The 17068-nt window shown below is 41.8% G+C and overlaps 1 protein-coding gene across 1 annotated transcript in view; it reads left to right on the forward strand.

Annotated features, from left to right (window-relative positions):
- Nucleotides 1-17068, forward strand: part of LOC121603868 (protein kinase C-binding protein NELL1-like) — a 233413-nt gene that overhangs the window by 166466 nt on the left and 49879 nt on the right. The gene's annotated exons all lie outside the window — the stretch shown is intronic.

Below are 17068 nucleotides of genomic sequence, written 5' to 3' on the forward strand. Positions count from 1 at the left end.
CATGTGCATTGCCTCCTCTCTTTGTCAGTTTTAGCCCTACCTTACTGGTCAAAGTTGGCAGTCACGTGGCTCTGTGACTGTGACGCTATATTTTTTTCGTATCTGAAATTAAAGCGTGCAGAGCAGTGAATGCAAACTGATTGGTGAATACTGTAGCGTTTGTCTTCTTAAAGGTCAGAAGAATCAGCATGTGATCAGTGGAGGAACGGGTGATTGCAGCCATTCATGGCTTTAATGCAACAGTAAATATTCTGATTAAAAGTATATCCTGCTCTCGCCACGTCGCTGACCTTCTCTCAGCTGAATGTCAGGGTGAGGCATGGAAACACTTTCATCAACAGATGTTTTTAGTGCCACGATGCGACTGTTCAGTCTAAGTTTATTTCCGTGGATCGAGCTGTTTTCCAACATATACAGTAAGGTGACACCTGGCAGAGCTGGTTTACAATGTTTTTCCTCTGAGGGGGTTTAGAGCAACATGTTTTCACGAGCGTGAATAGGATGTGCTTGGTTGCTGCTCAGTGTTTCGCCGGAGAAGTGTACTATAATTAGCTCACAGTTGGCAGCCACGCAGAAACAGGGATCCATAGACAATCAATCTATTTTGCAGCTTGTAAACTGTCCCGGCTGCTGACTGGGAACCCTAGGAGCACTCTCAACATCTGCTGGGAGAGATAAATCCTCTCTTTCTGTCTCCTTTCCCTGCTTCTCCTCAGCTTCTTCTCGAGGGTTTCAGATCCTCTGCCTGAATGCGAAACAGAGTAAGCGTTCACGGTGCAGGGAGGTGACTGCTCATATTTCACGACGCTAACACGATTGCACATTAGCTTTGCAGTAGGTGCGTTGTGCCGAAATCTCTATTGTTGCTCTTCATTGTGTCTGGAATCTGGAGAGGTTTTTGGTAAAGATGTCACTGCGTTAAGCAGGACACACACAGACGCAGAGGAAACCGGTTTCTGGTTTCTCTGGTGCTCCTGCTCCAGTTGCTGCTCTGATTGCACAGTAATAGTGCAGGCTGAAATTAGCTTTCATCATTAATGATAATGGAAGGTGCGATATCACCTCATGATTATCATAAATCCATATGGTGTAACATACATTTAGTGGCCTGTGGATGTTGAAATGTGGCCAAATATTGACTTTCCTGACAGTTAAATACTGGAAGGGTAAGAAACAGTGCCTCGAACAGAGCCTGAAGGCATATATTGCCTATGCCTGATCCTATCACAGTATAACCCTTTCTGCCTGAATTAAAACAACCGGACTGTTTTTGATTTTTTCCCCTGGAGATGGAATTTGTTGATGGAAATTTTTCTGAGGATTTATTGTACGAGGGTCTAAGGATAGAGGGTGTTTGCTGTACAGATAGTGAAGCCCCCTGAGCCACATTGTGATTTGTCATGTTGAGCTATATGAATAAAACTGACTTGACTTGACTTTACAGTGTTAGACTGCTAGGCTGCGTTGGAGGTGGGAAGACACAATATGCTTAAGGTTTCAGTTGTTTCTGCTATGCATTGTAGCTTTGCATTACTTTTCTATTGGAAAATGACAGCATTTACTGAATTGCATGCTTATTTTCATGTAACTTTTAATTACATGGGTGATGCAGTCTTTCCTCGCATCCTGCAGACACAACAAAGAGCTATACTAGGATTTGTCCGCCTGATTAAAATAGCAAGGTCGTCAAAGTCAAAGGTTGTTTGTCTCTACACTGCGCGTTTTATTCCATGTCTCATTCAGAAAGCAGGCCGCTTGGTTAGCCATACAGGAGGAAATATTCATATCAATTACTCCAGGTGAAGTTAGCAACTCCAAAATGTAAAAACTACCAGTTTTCAAATTTTACTGAAGTAAAAATACAGAATTATTATTAGCAAAATGTGCTCCCTTCATACTGTTATAATGCCTGTAAATATTACTTCTACAGCATTTTGAAGCTGAGCCAGGTGGACCAGATTTGACCCATTTTAGATAATATGTCTTTAAATGAATGACATTAATCAAGTGTTTCGTATTTAAAATCTTAATCTGCACAGCAACCAGTAATTACAGCTGTCAGATAAATGTAGTGGAATAACAGGCTCAAAATTTCCCCCTGACACAGTGCAGTGGTATAAAGAAGCATGAAATGCCACCTAAATGTGCAAGTTATGTTTGAGTACCTCAAAACAGCACTTACCGCTGTTGGTTGGTATGCTGCACAGCTCCTCAGAGTTTGTTGCCTGATGTTAGTTTTCTTGTCTTTAGCCTTTAACAGTCAAACATCTGCTGTTTGTGGGAAACAGCTCTCGAAACTTTTCGCAGGCTTTTCCGTGTCTCTTTGTTTGCTTTGTTTTGTTTTCCGTGTGAACGCACAATGCAGGCTCTATTGTGAGTGACCGAGCAGTGACATCACGTACCTGTCCTCAGTCATCCAAAAGGAAGTCACCTGAACCGTGACAATCAAGCAGAAATGAGAAAAAAAAAACAAAAAAAAAACACGTGGACTGCAGGCGAAATGTGTCTGATGACAGCAGTGTGTATGTGTGTGTGTGTGTCTCTATGGACTTCATCCACCACAGACTTACCTTACATCCCTCACACTGCAGCCAACATACGTCTACAAATTTACCCTCAGTATTACAATCTGAGCAGCTCCATCCTCAGAGGAACAAAATGTCACCTATTGCAGCTTTTACATGACACATCATGTGTCACCTTTTGCACCGGACACTCTCAGCCTCATTCCTCTCTGTCTCTGCTGCCGGTGGAGCCTGTCCTTTGTGAAGACAGCACCCTGTAAACAATAGGAGGCTGCGGTAATTGTGGTTCCACTTCAGTTCTTCTCTACGGGAGCAGGCAAACAGCTCTGGGGAAACAGGGGATGGACAGAGGGATGAATAGAGGCGGCAGGAAGTGTGAATTTCTATACCTCGCCTTCTCAAAATGCCACGGAGCTGTCATCACACCCATGTTTATGCAGCTTACATCAGTTCACTGTTCACCCAGGATGAATTCACCCATCTGCTGCCTGCTGTTGTTTAAAATATTTAATGTGATATACATATATACGTATATATTTCAGTTTTTATTTGTGTTATCTTTGGTGCTCTGGACTCTAACCTTCCAGAGATCAGCTGTTAATCAAACCATGTGGGTGGGTCTTTTTCCTGGCTGGATTAACCACCTACAGTGCGCCTGGGGAAAAAAATAGCTGCCGGACCTCTATTAACCCACTGCTCCGCCTTCCCTTCATGCCACATGTGTAGTTTGTGTGCTGGAGTGCGAACTGATCCCAGATTTCCTATGTGGTAATTTGAGTTATCACATCGATCCATAATGTAGTGTACAAGCACAAAACAAAATAATAAATCAGTCTTTGGCTTTATCATGTCAGTTGATGATGTGCTTAGTGGTGCGTATTCACAAACATATTTTCAATTTGCAAATACCAGTTTTCACATAGTGAGTCAGGAGCTTTCAGGTCCGCTGCCGTTCCGGGGCTCTCCGGCACTTTTCTGCTCTGCCTGGTTGGTAATCTGGCCTCTGACTTTCCTTTCGGGGAGTTTGAGGTGTTTGCCAAGTCTGCTATCCGAGCTCATGCAAACAAACCCAGTTTTTCTTCTGTTAATTGAGAAAAATGCATCACATCATCTGAAAAGCGAGGTGTGATGCTTTTCCCTATGCAGCTTTGATCGCTTCCACTCTGAGGCTACTCAGCTCCTTCTGTGTTCTGCGCTGCCGGGTTCAGGTTGACTTGTTTAGTACATTGTTTTTCTGCTTTTTTAGGATCAAATCGCTCCAGCTGGAGGGACATTTCATGTAGAAGGTGTACCATAATGCTAAAACCCAATGTGATCGGAATAGGTAGGCGTGTTGTATGTTTCTTTGTTAGGACCTTCCACAGATTTGAGGGATGGACAAGCTTTACTAGCTGTTGGGTGAATACACATAGAGAGACACAACAATTATAAAACAGATACTTATTTTAAAGAATGAAACGAAAAAAATGTGTATTTTTGATGTAAATATGCTGAGATTAGAGTCCAGTTTGCTAAATTGTAGGTGACACCAGTGTTTGCCCTCAGTGGTTATGCTGCAGTGTAAGCAGAGCTCAAGCCATTTCCCCTGTGGAAGATCATTATGATCTCTGACTTCACGTGTAGCAGGATAATAGTTGTCTGCCATAGGTATTTGTGGAAATGGTTATCCGCCTCATGTGAACTTATCTTAAGCAGGTGCTGGTAAGTCTCACAGTTACAGATTAAACCGCTGGAATGGGAGGTTTAAGGTCTTCCGCTCGGCTCCGTCCTGTAAATAAACCTCAACCGCAGGTTCAGCTCGGGCTTGAGATAAAGCGCAGCGTAGCCATTTTAAAATGAATTCCTCGTCTATTAGATGCTGCAGCTTTGCACACTCTATGGCTGGGTGAAGACACTGAAGCTCTCTGATAGATTAAAGAGCTCAGTTACTGCCAGGATACAGCTTTTATACTCCTCTTAGTGGACTCAAGATGCTGTAGTGTGAGAACTGTTGCAATTTGAACAATATTATTGGCTGATATAGTCCATCACAAACATACTGGCATTGGCTGGTTGTTGGCACGAATGCAAGTGTTTTATTTTTTCGGTTGTATTTGTATGTACTGATTTTTTTGTATTATATAATGAGAGACATTTTCATGTAACATTTGACTCACCGCCTTTGCAGAGATTTGGCAAGCATCTGAGCATCTTTCAGCTTATTTTTTGGTTTCCGTTCAGTCTTCTCACTCTTATTAGTGTGTGCAGATGCAGCAGGCAGCAAAAAGCTCCAAAAAAACATTGTGCGCTACCTTTCCAGCACCAAATGGCAGACTGGTGAACAAAGCATTTAGCTGCTGAAGAGCCAGATATTGATACAGACGGGCTGGTGGAGACCAAAACAGGGTTGAAAGGGCAGTAAATACAGGAACTACAGAAACAAGGCTCCCTATCTGTCGCATGTGTAAATAGGCAACTTCATATGGGGATAATGCATAAATAATGTATTTGCAATTCAGGAAATATGGCAGGAATGACACCGATAACAGAAGTAAGCCCAGCAAACCGGAGATTTCTTCACTGCCATCTTTATTTAAAACACTTTTGAGGGATCCTGGATTTTTAATGTTCAGTGTTTGTGTAAAAAAGGAAAAAACGACCGATCAGTGATTGGAGTTGTTAAATATCAATATGGATATAAAAATCAATCAAGCTCTAATCAATAACATTGTCCACCTGCGACTCCTTTATTTGCTCCTTTAGCTGACGTAAACACACGGTGGTGGTATTTTAACTGTATTGATTGACGTGAGCAGATTTAAGTGTTTGCTTTCGGTCGACTAATCCTTTATTCAGACAGCAGCCGCATCACACGCTGCCACCTTTGATCCTCTAATGTATATTTCTCTTCAAGCCTCATCCGCACTCTACTGATCAATGCCTGGCTTTTTATTTTATTTTCTTATCAACCTGCAGTTCATAGACAATATGTTCAGGCTCGGCCATATGGCTGACCAAAAGGAAGCCGCCATTAATTTCATGCCTCAGTTGCTACATATATTCTCCAAAAATTCTAGCATTGGGAAAGGCTGCATCCCCCTCAAGACACATTATATGTTTAATGAAAATTTGATCAAATCCAATTCCAATTACACATGTAATGAATGTGGAGCTCAGGTGTGACGAGCCTGGAAACCTTGGCAACCCTCCCTGTGTACATTAACTCTTCAAAAAATGGAGGTCACGCTGTCAGGCTGGCTTGGCACCAGCCAATTTAATAAGCCCATCAAGCGCAGTTTGGGACGGAGTCAGATAAGTTTTCCTTAGTCCTCGCTTTCATCCATGTGCAATTGGCTCTGAGAAGCTGCTGTTTATATTTAGCTTCCACATAAAGGTTTGATGTAAGGAACGCGTCTCCCCGCTTGTCGGCAGACTGTACATCCATCCTCACGTTACGCTGCTTTAAGCTTCATCTCCTCCCTGATGCTTTTTCTTGCTGTTGCTCCCGGCGGAACACACATGGAGACGCGTGGAATAATAATGCGCTGCGGCTATGGGGTGGATGTTTACTGACAGAGCACATTAATGGAACACACTTTCATTAATGTGAATTGCAGCCTAAGCATTTTTATTGCCGAGAGCTGTATATTTCATTGGGAAGTAAATGAATTGCTTTATCTCGCAGGCCCTGTGCTGCAGCTGCGCACAGAGAGGATATGAACTGGGTGGTCAAGACACTATAAAGAAAGCTGAATGCTAATGCCACTAAAGAAGCGGCTGTAATTCACGATTAACATATTTGCAGCATAATGAGAAGCACTTGTGTTTTAAAGCGCCAGGTCTTTAGTGCTTTGTGTAAATAATACCATGTGACTGACTGACACACACACACACACACACACACACACTCGCCCAGCAGATTTCTCTTCTGGTGTCTCTTCTCCTGCTTTCCTGCCTCATTCTATCGCTGCATAAGCTCATTGATATTGTAAGAAGGAATGAAATACATGGAGAACACACAAGTCTGTACCATCAGTGGGTAAGTGAGATGCAATTGTAAATGATGATGCTGAGGAACCTGGTCTTACTTAGTCTTGTTTAATTTTGGGCAGTAAAATCTCAGCATCGGCTTGTTCCTGCCGCTCAAAATAGGTCTTTTATAAGTGCTTTTCAGTGCTATCCGTATCATATATACTGCACCTCTATGGTTGAATTAATATGTTTATATTGGCAATGGATCATCATCACCCAACTCTGCAGCCCCCCTCAGCTCCAAGCATCTGCACATCTTTCAGCTTGGTTCTGCCAGAAATGAACTTTTTGGTTCACTCTCACCATCAGGGTGTCCACATGCAGCAGGCGGCTGCCTTCAGCAAAAAGCTCAAAAAATCCATCATGCGCTGCCTATCCAGCCTGGCAAAAGTTACCGACTAGTTGTATATAGCATTTAGCTGCTAAAGATATTTTTCTGAGGGCCTGGTGGAGACCAAATTGGGTTAAAAGGGCAGTGACTACAGGAACTACAGAAACAAGGCTCCAAAATGAAGGCTAGTGTTGTTCCATATCCAGTTTCCCTTAACAACTTGGTATGCAAATATGCAGATAATGTGTCAATGCTGTATTTACAGCTGGTTTCTACCATCCCTGAGAGGCCAAAAACAAGGTTTTGGTTCAGTTAGGTTAAGTTAAGGCAGCGTAAACTATCTGCTTAAGACTTAAGGGAAAACTGGCTCCAATATCAAGACTGTCAAACATTCTTGCATGCTTGATCCTCCCTCTTTAGGTTGGAGAAGCGGCTTGTGACCGGAGGGTCGCCAGTTCGATTACCCCCACTGGACTGGCAGAGAAACTTGGGTGCAGTGGAGTATCCCCTCCCCACTCCATTAGCCGGCTGATGTGCCCTTGAGCAAGGCACTTAACCCCCCCATATGCTCCCCGGGCGCCTGATGCGGCAGCCCACTGCTCCTGTGTGTTCACTGCATGTTGCATGTTGCATGTGTGTGTTTACAGTGATAGGTGAAAAGCAGAGAACAATTTCCTAGTTTGGGATCAGTAAAGTAAATAAAATTAAAATTAAAATAGAAAGAAAACACATTTGGAACATTAGAAACATACCTTATGCAATATGTGCCTTCCCTCATTGCCTTCTTTCAATGATGGCGTAAGTTAAACTGTAAAAAATAACAGATGAGGGGAAATAGAAGGATCTTGTATAAAGACAGATAAACGAGATATCTTAAAATTCAGTCCCTAATTCCATGCTGACCTGTGCAAGGAGCCCTTTAAGCCAGTTTTGTGTTAATAAAATCTTGATAATGAGATCTCCCTCTTTGTGAGAACACATGCATGCAGTATTGAAACGCAGCAGTGTTAGGTGGAATTCATTAACTGGCGGGTCAAAGGAAAATAGGCCCCTTGAACTCCAGATGGATTACCGCAAGAAAATCAGAAGTTTTCCCCAACTAATTTTATGGGAATCCACGTCCTCCAGGTTAAATGCTATGACAGGCAATCAATACGTTTTCCTCTGTGACACAGGACAGATCTCTGCTGAGTTCACGTCCCGTCAAGGTGAGCACCAAGGCTGAGGCACAAAGTGAGCATGACGACTTTGCGTTTTTAAAAAAAGGCGAGAAATCCCGCCGTGCTCTATTCTTTTTTATGGGCTTGTCACTCGTCATTAAATTTCACATTACCAAAGTGTTCTGCTTGACATTATTGGATGAGACGACGATGGGAGCTAAAGAGATGAGGACATGATTTAGAAATTTATTATGCAAAGTGAGAGCGAATCATGAGGTGTTGGTTTTTGCTCGTACACACAGACTCCGTCTTTTTGTTAAGTTTTAGAGACAGCGTGCAAGAGAAGGAACAGAACATGTAATGAAATGTGAGAAAAGAAATGTCGGCAGACATCATGTCTCTGACACGAACAATGCTGACTTCAGTTTAGGTTCTGTGTGACACGGAAAGCGTGATGTGAATTGACATCGCCATTCCAGTCTGAGTAAAATATGTATAATGAGGGAAAGGAACAGAAACCCAAAGGACCAAATTATAAATAGGCATCAAACAAGAGAAGGGTATGAAAAGATAACGTGCTGTGTGGAGACACTGCTGTTGCAGTATTTACTGACAGGAGGACGGATTGTTAGTGTGGAGGAAGAGCTTCATAAAGGCTCTGGACAGATGCCACTCAGCCACCTGAGTGGACCACAGCAGCACACTCACTTTATTATCTGGTGCACAGAAAGATTTCATCATGAAACTTTCCATCAGAACACAGACAACACAAAATCTGCTCCACGTGTTACTTAATAAAGCTTTACTCAAACCACTGCCAATCCTAAATCCTTCTTTGTGCTTCAGCTTTAGAGACTTAAGGACACACTAATGTTACACTGCCATCATTTTCAGACATCGATTGTCTTTTCTTTGCTGCCAAGAGAAGAGATGGACACAGATGATGTAACCTTTTTTTTTTTTTTTGGTTCATCTCTCTGGTAAAGTTATTCTAAAGCTTTTTTGCCGTTCGCTTCTGATGGAAAAGTTCTGTGGCGATTCTGGGAAAAAAAATAAAGTTTGGACGTTACAGATGAAGTTTGATGAAGGCTTTATGCTGTGAACTGCCTTGTTATCTCGTACTTGCCGTGGAGGAAGACCAGTTCTCCGTCAGATCAGCTTCCAGCTGTCTTTACAGAAGTCTGTTCACAGTCAAATGTGCCTCTTTAAAACGATCTCCAAAGTTAAGGTGAGGTGTTCTTTGTCTGCCAGGATGTGACTGGTTTGCACACGGCACGCAAACATGTTGAATGGGCGAAAGTTGTGATCTGCTAATGATTATTTTCAATATTGTTTAATCAGACGATTAATCAACTATTCAACTAGTCTATAAAATGTCAGAAAATTTGCATATTCAAATTTCTTGTTTTGTTAAAGGAATTCAAGCCTTGACCACATATGTGGTTATTTTTTTTAAATGGATATTTTCCCCCTCTTTAAAAAAGAAAAAAAAAATCTGGGCCAGTCGGTGATGATAAACTCTACATCAATGATGCGTCAGATAGCAGAGAAGAACATTTTCAGCCTGCATAGTAAGATTATTATCCTTTGGCTACAAACTCTCGTGGCCAATTATTTATTTACTCACAATTATTTAAGTTCTTTCAGGCACACAGAGCGAACCAAACATGAACTAGCCGTCAGACATACTGTGTGCTCATTACACAAGCAACAATGGGCATAAGCCAAAAGAGGTCTCCAAAATGATCTGTTGAACATGTACGCTCAGATACAGTTCTGGAAAAATCTGCGCTTTAGATGGTGTGACCCGAAATGCTGTTTGCATGTCTGTCAAGGCTTCCGTTTGCTATCATAGAGGACTAAGAACCATAGAGTTAACGTTTCTTGGCATGACTGACATGGCGAAATTTAACGCAAAAATGATCCGATTCAAACACGTAAAACTGGGATTTCTGCAGGACTGTTTGCTTTAAAGTGGCTGCTGTTGAATCTCGGCTGTGGAGTCGCTGATAGCAGGAGATTCCACACTCACCAGCAACAAATCACTCGGTGGTCCTACAGTGTTTTGATTCAGTGAGGTTTAAACCACAACCCCTGCTGTGCCTAATAATAAGCCTCAGTAATATGCTTCGTAATATTATACTAATTACAACCCCTCATTTTTCTTAAAGTAATGATTATCTCTTATGACAGGCACACTTAAACGTAATCTAATACACTTAACAAAATGTTATAAATTATTAGTTTCATCCTCCACACTTCAACATCAACTAAATTTCACAGTGTCAGAGCGACTTAAGCGACACCAGTAACAGATTTACGTTTCAATAAATTTTTGAGCCATTTAGCTTCCTGCCTTATCCAGCGTGAGAACAGTAGTTCAGGAAGCTTAAATTATAAGATTGTTAGCATGACGGGGAAGTAGAAGAGAAGAGCCATAAATCACAGACAGAAGTGGGGAAAGAGTGTGAAACAGAGAACGTTTGGTAAAGATGTGAAATATTTAAAGGCTAAATTCTGCAAACCAAAATGATTCATGTGAGCACAACTGTTTCTGTGCCTGTTGAAAACTGTGAGATGTGATTATTGGTCACGTGACTTCATTGCCGTCTCTGGTTGAGCTACAGGAAAATCATGACTGCAGTTAAAAGGAATGCAGCTGTTTGTCGGAGCCTCAGAGACAACAGGAAGCATGTTTCTCGAAAAGGTGCTTGTTTTCGTCATGTCGTCTCTCCTGTGTGTTTGTCTCCTGTTGTGGTGTCAGACACTCGAGGAAATGTGCTCAGATACAACTTTGCACTTTGCAGACGTTCTTAATGAGGCTGCATACAAATCTCTCATTACTTACTTCTTGTAGCAATACCACAACATGGAAATGCTCCATTGCAAGTAAGAGTCCTGCATTAAAAATCCTACTCAGGTAAAAATACAGACATATTATTGCCTTATTGACATGATCAGATTGTTGACACAGATGCATCAGTGTGGAAGCAGGATTTCACTGTTGCAGCTGCTGGAGGGACTAACTACTTCATTAACAGTTGGGTGGTCTAGTCCAGCAGTTCTGAACTTAAGGGTCGGGACCTCTTCACAATAAATCTGAAGGGCCTTGATATGATTAATGTGAGAGCAAAGAAGAAAATGTTCTGCTCTGCAAATCTTTATTCACTTTTTGGACTTTTCTCACTTCTGAACTGTTGTTTCTGAAATATTGGATGATTTTACCTCTTCGGGCTTCAAACAGTTATTTTAATGAAACCATCTAAGAAGTTTGAAAGTTGACAAAGGGCCCCACTACTGCACACTGCTATTTTGTAAGGCGTCACAGGTCAAAAAGCTGGAAAACACTCGTTTAATCTTTGACGATGTATTGTAATTTATAAGCAGCCGTGCTTTTTTCATCTGCACTGCTGTCATAGAAATGTGGTGCAGCAGAAAGGATGATACGTCCCTTCCTCACTTTTTATTTCAGTGTTTAAATCAGACTAAACGTGAAGTGAACTTCAGAGGCGTGATTAAAAATGGATGTGAAGAGGCGAGCGGACACAAATTATTAGCTGTAGGCAGTGCAAACGGAGTCAAATAGTTGTCCTTGCATCGAAAATGTTTCAACTTGAGTGGAAAATTAGCATTTATCCTGAGGCTTCATGACACCACTTCACCTACAGGAGAGAAACTGGAGGGAAAAAACAAAGAACTGCACTTCCTGTTGTTTTACTGTCTGTAAATAAAGCAATGCAATCATCCTTTTTTGTCCAATCCGAAGCACCTTGCTGAGTAAACGTGTACATTTCTGCACTGTTGCGGCCTTAAAAGGTCAAATAATGGAATAAAGATAAGAGTCAGAAATGATAAAACACGAGAATGATTTCGGCCACAGCTCCACTTCTTGGTGAGAAACATTATTAGTTTGTCCCAAAATCCTGAGAAATGGAAAACAACCTCAGTCATCCACATGATCCTCCTTTTATCCCGAGTGCTCCGCTGTGTCAACAGCTCTGAAGCCACACTGAGTGTGACGGCCGCTGTCCGTGCTCCTGATGATCAGTCATTACACATCATTAGCCCTACGCTTCGGGGGGGGGGGGGTCACCTCAACATGTCTGCCCCTGACACTGCTTCACGCTATAATCGCCACTAATTAGACCGAGCCTGACAGAGACGGGCAGCCCGCTCAGACGAGCCTGTTGTTCTGTGCAGGAGAAGCGCTGAGTTTACTCCTGTCAATGTAATAACTTTCCAGTGACACCATCGTTCATCACTGCATTAGGTTATTGTATCGTAGAGCAAGAAATCCACCACTTGGAAACTGATCCTATTAATCGCTGTTGGTTTATACATTCCATTAATTAATCTGTGAGAGCTATAAATTATTTGTCAGTCCACCCAGTCAATGACAGCTATCACAGCTGATTTCTGAAGCCGGTGTCGAGGTATATTAAAATGCAGTCCCTCTCTTAGCCAGTGTTTGTTGGATAAGTCCATGAAATGTTATATCAAAACTGCATTAAGCGCTCTGTTTTTTTTCTTTTTAGAAATGAGCATTAAATCAAATGACCCTCGATGCCCCACAGCCCCTCACCCAGTCCAGATTATAACAAACTGAACCCATGCAGTCGATTTTTGGGCACTGCAGCGGCTGCAGCGTCCAAACATACATTAATCTGAGCTCTTCTGCAATCAATGGCAGAGCAGAGAATAGTGCAGGCTTCAAACGCACATGAATGCTCCTCACACATTGATTGATTTCAGTCTTCATATTGACTGTAAAATTCAACACGGTCTTGCACCGACGTACTTGTCTGGAGTGGTTTTAATGTGTGTGTGTGTGTGTGTGTGTGTGTGTGTGTGAGGAAGGCCTCTCAGGTCCTCTGGCACCAGCTTTGTTGTTGTTCTGAAGTGAGGGATAAAAAGATTTTAGCTTTTCTGCACTGAGCTGCCGCAACGATGCGCCCAAAGATTTGATCCTTAAGTTCAAAATGCTGACATCTTAAAATGTGTTCTCAAAACTGACTTTTTCACCGGACTTTTACCTGGAACATTTTGCGTTTTTGTTTTCACTCTCTCTCTCTTTCTCTTTAAAGGTTTTCATTTAGTGCACTGCGTTAGTCGTCTGTCTTACTAGCCTCTCTAAAGCACTTTGACGCTTGTGAAAGGTGCAATACGAAATTCATAAAGTTAACAGACCTTCATCCCAAAAAACACAGCAGCGTAGGTCTGTGCAAGCACGTTATTACGACCCAGAATTTATTTTTTGGTGGGGTCCTCTAGTGGCTGTTGTTAGTATGACGAGGGAAAATGAGGAGGTTGTGGTGAATGGATAGGCCGAACAAACAGGACTCTCACCCATGAGACAGATGTTCCTGTCCTGCATCAAACCAAACGTGAATGTTGACTTATTTTAATATAGTTACGTAACTTAACTTACGTAAAACTTAAAATGAAAAAAAAATGAAATTTATCTCTTCGTAGTTATTTGTAACATCCAGGAAAACCCCAAACTGTCGTAAAAATGGCCTCAAAGTGTGTTTTTGGGAGGGACGTATCGCTTATTCAGCTCGGCAGTTTCTCACTCACTCATTATCCATCAACCCAGCCTCTGCGTCTGTCTGTTTATATTCCAGCTCCATAATTCAAATTGGCCAGCGGACATTAAACAGCATGAACGAGCAGCTGTGGCCATCGGTGTTTTGCTTGTGTTGCTCTCCCCTCCATCATCTCGCAGCCATTAACGCGCTGAATATTTCATCATGTAACTTTTCCTCTATTACTCCAGCATATCCCTTCGCATAAACTCTCACACATCCACCCAGCACTGTTGACATTCACCTCCGTTTTATGGTTCAATGTGGGGAGGAAATCCTTGGGAAGAGAAAAGCTAAATAATTTCCCCTAGTTGCTTCGGGGCTTCGTGAGCACCACTCATTAATTAAGGGGAATGTATTAGTCATGACTCCCACCAAAGCCGTTGCATATTAATGAGGAGTGTGTTTTAGTGAGTGTGTACCTTGCGAGTGGAGGGCGCCTCAGGCCAGGTCCTGACTGGCACTTAAAGACACAGTTCATGGTTTGATATAAAAAGACATTTCAGCTGTGCAGCTCCGTTGTAAATCCCCCCAGCATTATCATCAAGGGTTGCTTTTTAATGTATTGTTTATAATCATCTAAAATCACGTTGGATTCGAATTGAGGATGCATTAACCGCAGCTTAGTCACTTTGATAAGCTCAGCGGCAAGACTTGAATCAATAAACACATCGCCAAAAATCAATTAATCACATATTTAGAAGCAACAGAGAGATCCATAATTACGTTTTCATGTTGTTATAATTACTGAATGTTCTTTTTAAAAATGTATGAATCAGATTTCGCTTTTCATCTAATAGCACATTGCGATTTAAGCAGGGTTGCGGTGGCCTCGGGTCAACTCCACAGCAGCCTCATTAGGATCTTTAAGTGTGGGGCTCATTAGTGGAACATGTAGTATGTCCTGTGACAAGTTGATTCTGGTGTGATGAACGTGATGCAGCGGTCTGATGCAGTGCTGAACTGTGGACTCAAACCTGGCTGAAATCAGTCGTTATTGTTCACTCCCTGGCATAATTAATCTGTATTGCAGAAATGTATTTTACATGTTTGTCATCTCGGAAGCAGGGATGAAGTAAACGCCGTTTTTATGGAGGACATTTTGACGTGCCACAGTATGAAAAGCACAGGCGTTAAAAATACAATTTTATATATATCTTTGTGCATAAATTTTGCAGATTCAAATAAACTAAACTGCATCTACTGCATCCATCACTGCGGTTTGACTGCAGGTAGTCCTTGTTGCTCTGGAGACTCCTACTGCTCGGGGTGTCCGTGAGGCAACTTTGGGTGCACTGGTACTTCCTACTCGTTATGCTCCTCTAGCAGACAAAAAGAAGTAGCAAATGCAGAATTGAAGTTGAATATATATATATATATATATATGTGTGTGTGTGTGTATATATGTGTGTGTATATATACATACATACGTGTGTGTATATATATATATATATATATATATATATATATATATATATATATAGAGAGAGAGAGAGAGAGAGAGAGAGAGAGAGAGAGAGAGAGAGAGAGAGAGTCACTTGCTTGCATCTTAGATCTTGCCTAAGTTTCCTGCACACCCATGGGTCCCGGACTGTTGGGCCTTATTTCCAAAAGTTCTTGGACAAGGCTCTGCAGGTCTGCAGTGGAAAACTGATCCCAGGGCTGCAGACGCTCAGAGGCACTTTAGTTACTGCAGATTTGTTGAAATATGTACATTTGTAGCACATGAACTGACATCAATTTTCAGATCTGAGTGAAAATAGTTAATTCCTTTATGTATTCAGTTAAGAAGAAGAAGAAGAAGAAGAAGAAACTTTATTTGTAAAGCACCTTTCATACAGGAACTGCAGCTCAAAGTGCTTCACATTGAAAAGAGAGAAGGGACATAAAACAGGAATAAAACCTTTATGTAAAATAAGATGGAGAGTAAAACCCACTTGATTATGATAATAAAAGCAGGAATAAAGGTGAAAATAAAAATAAAGACAATGCATCAACCCACAGTATGAGATAATAAAATATAGGTGTATATTACATAGAAAACATGAACTCAAATAAAATACATCAATTTAAAAGAAGTGCAACAGTGCAGAAGCACAAGGCAAAGCGAAAACATTTCAGACCTGCATCAGGACGTCAGAGCTAGTTAAAGGCTAATGTGAAGACATCAGTTTTTAGCTTTCTATTAAAAATATTCACCCAGTTGCTTCCCTGATATCTGTAGGTAGTTTGTTCCACAGCTTTGGACATCAGCAGTTAATATTATTCTTATATAGTGAAATCCCACTGACACCTGGCAAACCAGAGAATATCCCAGCACCATACGCTGAAGCTGAGGATTCACAACACGTTAGAGTGGATTCCAACAGAGATCCAGTTTCACAGATCAAAATGCCCACATAAACTTCTAAAACCAGTGATGCAGCCTATCAGATTTTCTACACTGGTTGCATCAGTGTGCTCCAAACACTTAAACACAGGTGCAGGCAGCTGCTTATATTTGCCATTTGTGATCAAAGTAAGCAAACATTGGTTCAGGATGCCATCATTATGCTGCAGAAGTAGTTTCTATGGACATGTCCTGTTTGTTTCCACTATGAAGCATTGATGGCTGTTGTAATTCATCCCAAATCCAAGCTGCAAACTCTTCCGAGCCACCGTTCAGGCTGCAGGTGGAGCGTTTCTGATACTCAGAACAAAAGCTTTCAGTTTAAAATCCTTAAACTTTCTCCAAGGTCCTCAGCAGAGGCAGCCAACCGTCAAAGTCAAGGATATTTAAGAAACATCTGGAAAGCGGAGCTGAAGTTTGGCTACGCAGCAACACATGAACACTCCTGACTATCAGAGCAGTGAGATGGAATTATTGTTCAGTAGAAGGTCTCTTAGTGGTGGTTAATCATGCACCACCTGCAGTACTAAACCCACCTCTTATCCCCCCCTGGCCCAAGCAAGCATCAAAAGAGCAGTTCATGGTACCCAGCAGAATATTAAACAATGGCCCTGAGCATGCACCGCGCACACAGCACGGTACAGCCACGTTATCAATGAGTCAGTGTCTCATGAAGGAAACGAAACAGGCCGTATTTTCATGTTGCTGACTCGGCACCGTTTTCTATGATAAAACAGTCTCTCAGTTTTATGGTGGTAGGATTTATACAGCAGCCGTTGTCCCGAGCAGGTTTGCAGTAGGGACGTGTTTGCTAGGCATGTTAAAAACAAGCAGTCCATGCTGACCAATCACAGTTCTTGTGATCCTCGTGTGGTTGCTCTGTAGCTGCTGGAGTCCCATAATTTTCAGTAGCAAGTTAGAGTCCATGTTTAGCATGTTTATGTAGTGAATGAAAGTTTTTTGTGAATGTTTATTGTTGATATATTTCTTTATATTCTGTCTCACCAATCACCAGTATCCACTCATTAGGTCAACTGATGCTGATACTGAGCTATTAGCCAGCACAC

This window comes from Chelmon rostratus, chromosome 1 (assembly GCF_017976325.1).
Source record: "Chelmon rostratus isolate fCheRos1 chromosome 1, fCheRos1.pri, whole genome shotgun sequence".
Taxonomy (NCBI): Eukaryota; Metazoa; Chordata; class Actinopteri; order Chaetodontiformes; family Chaetodontidae; genus Chelmon; species Chelmon rostratus.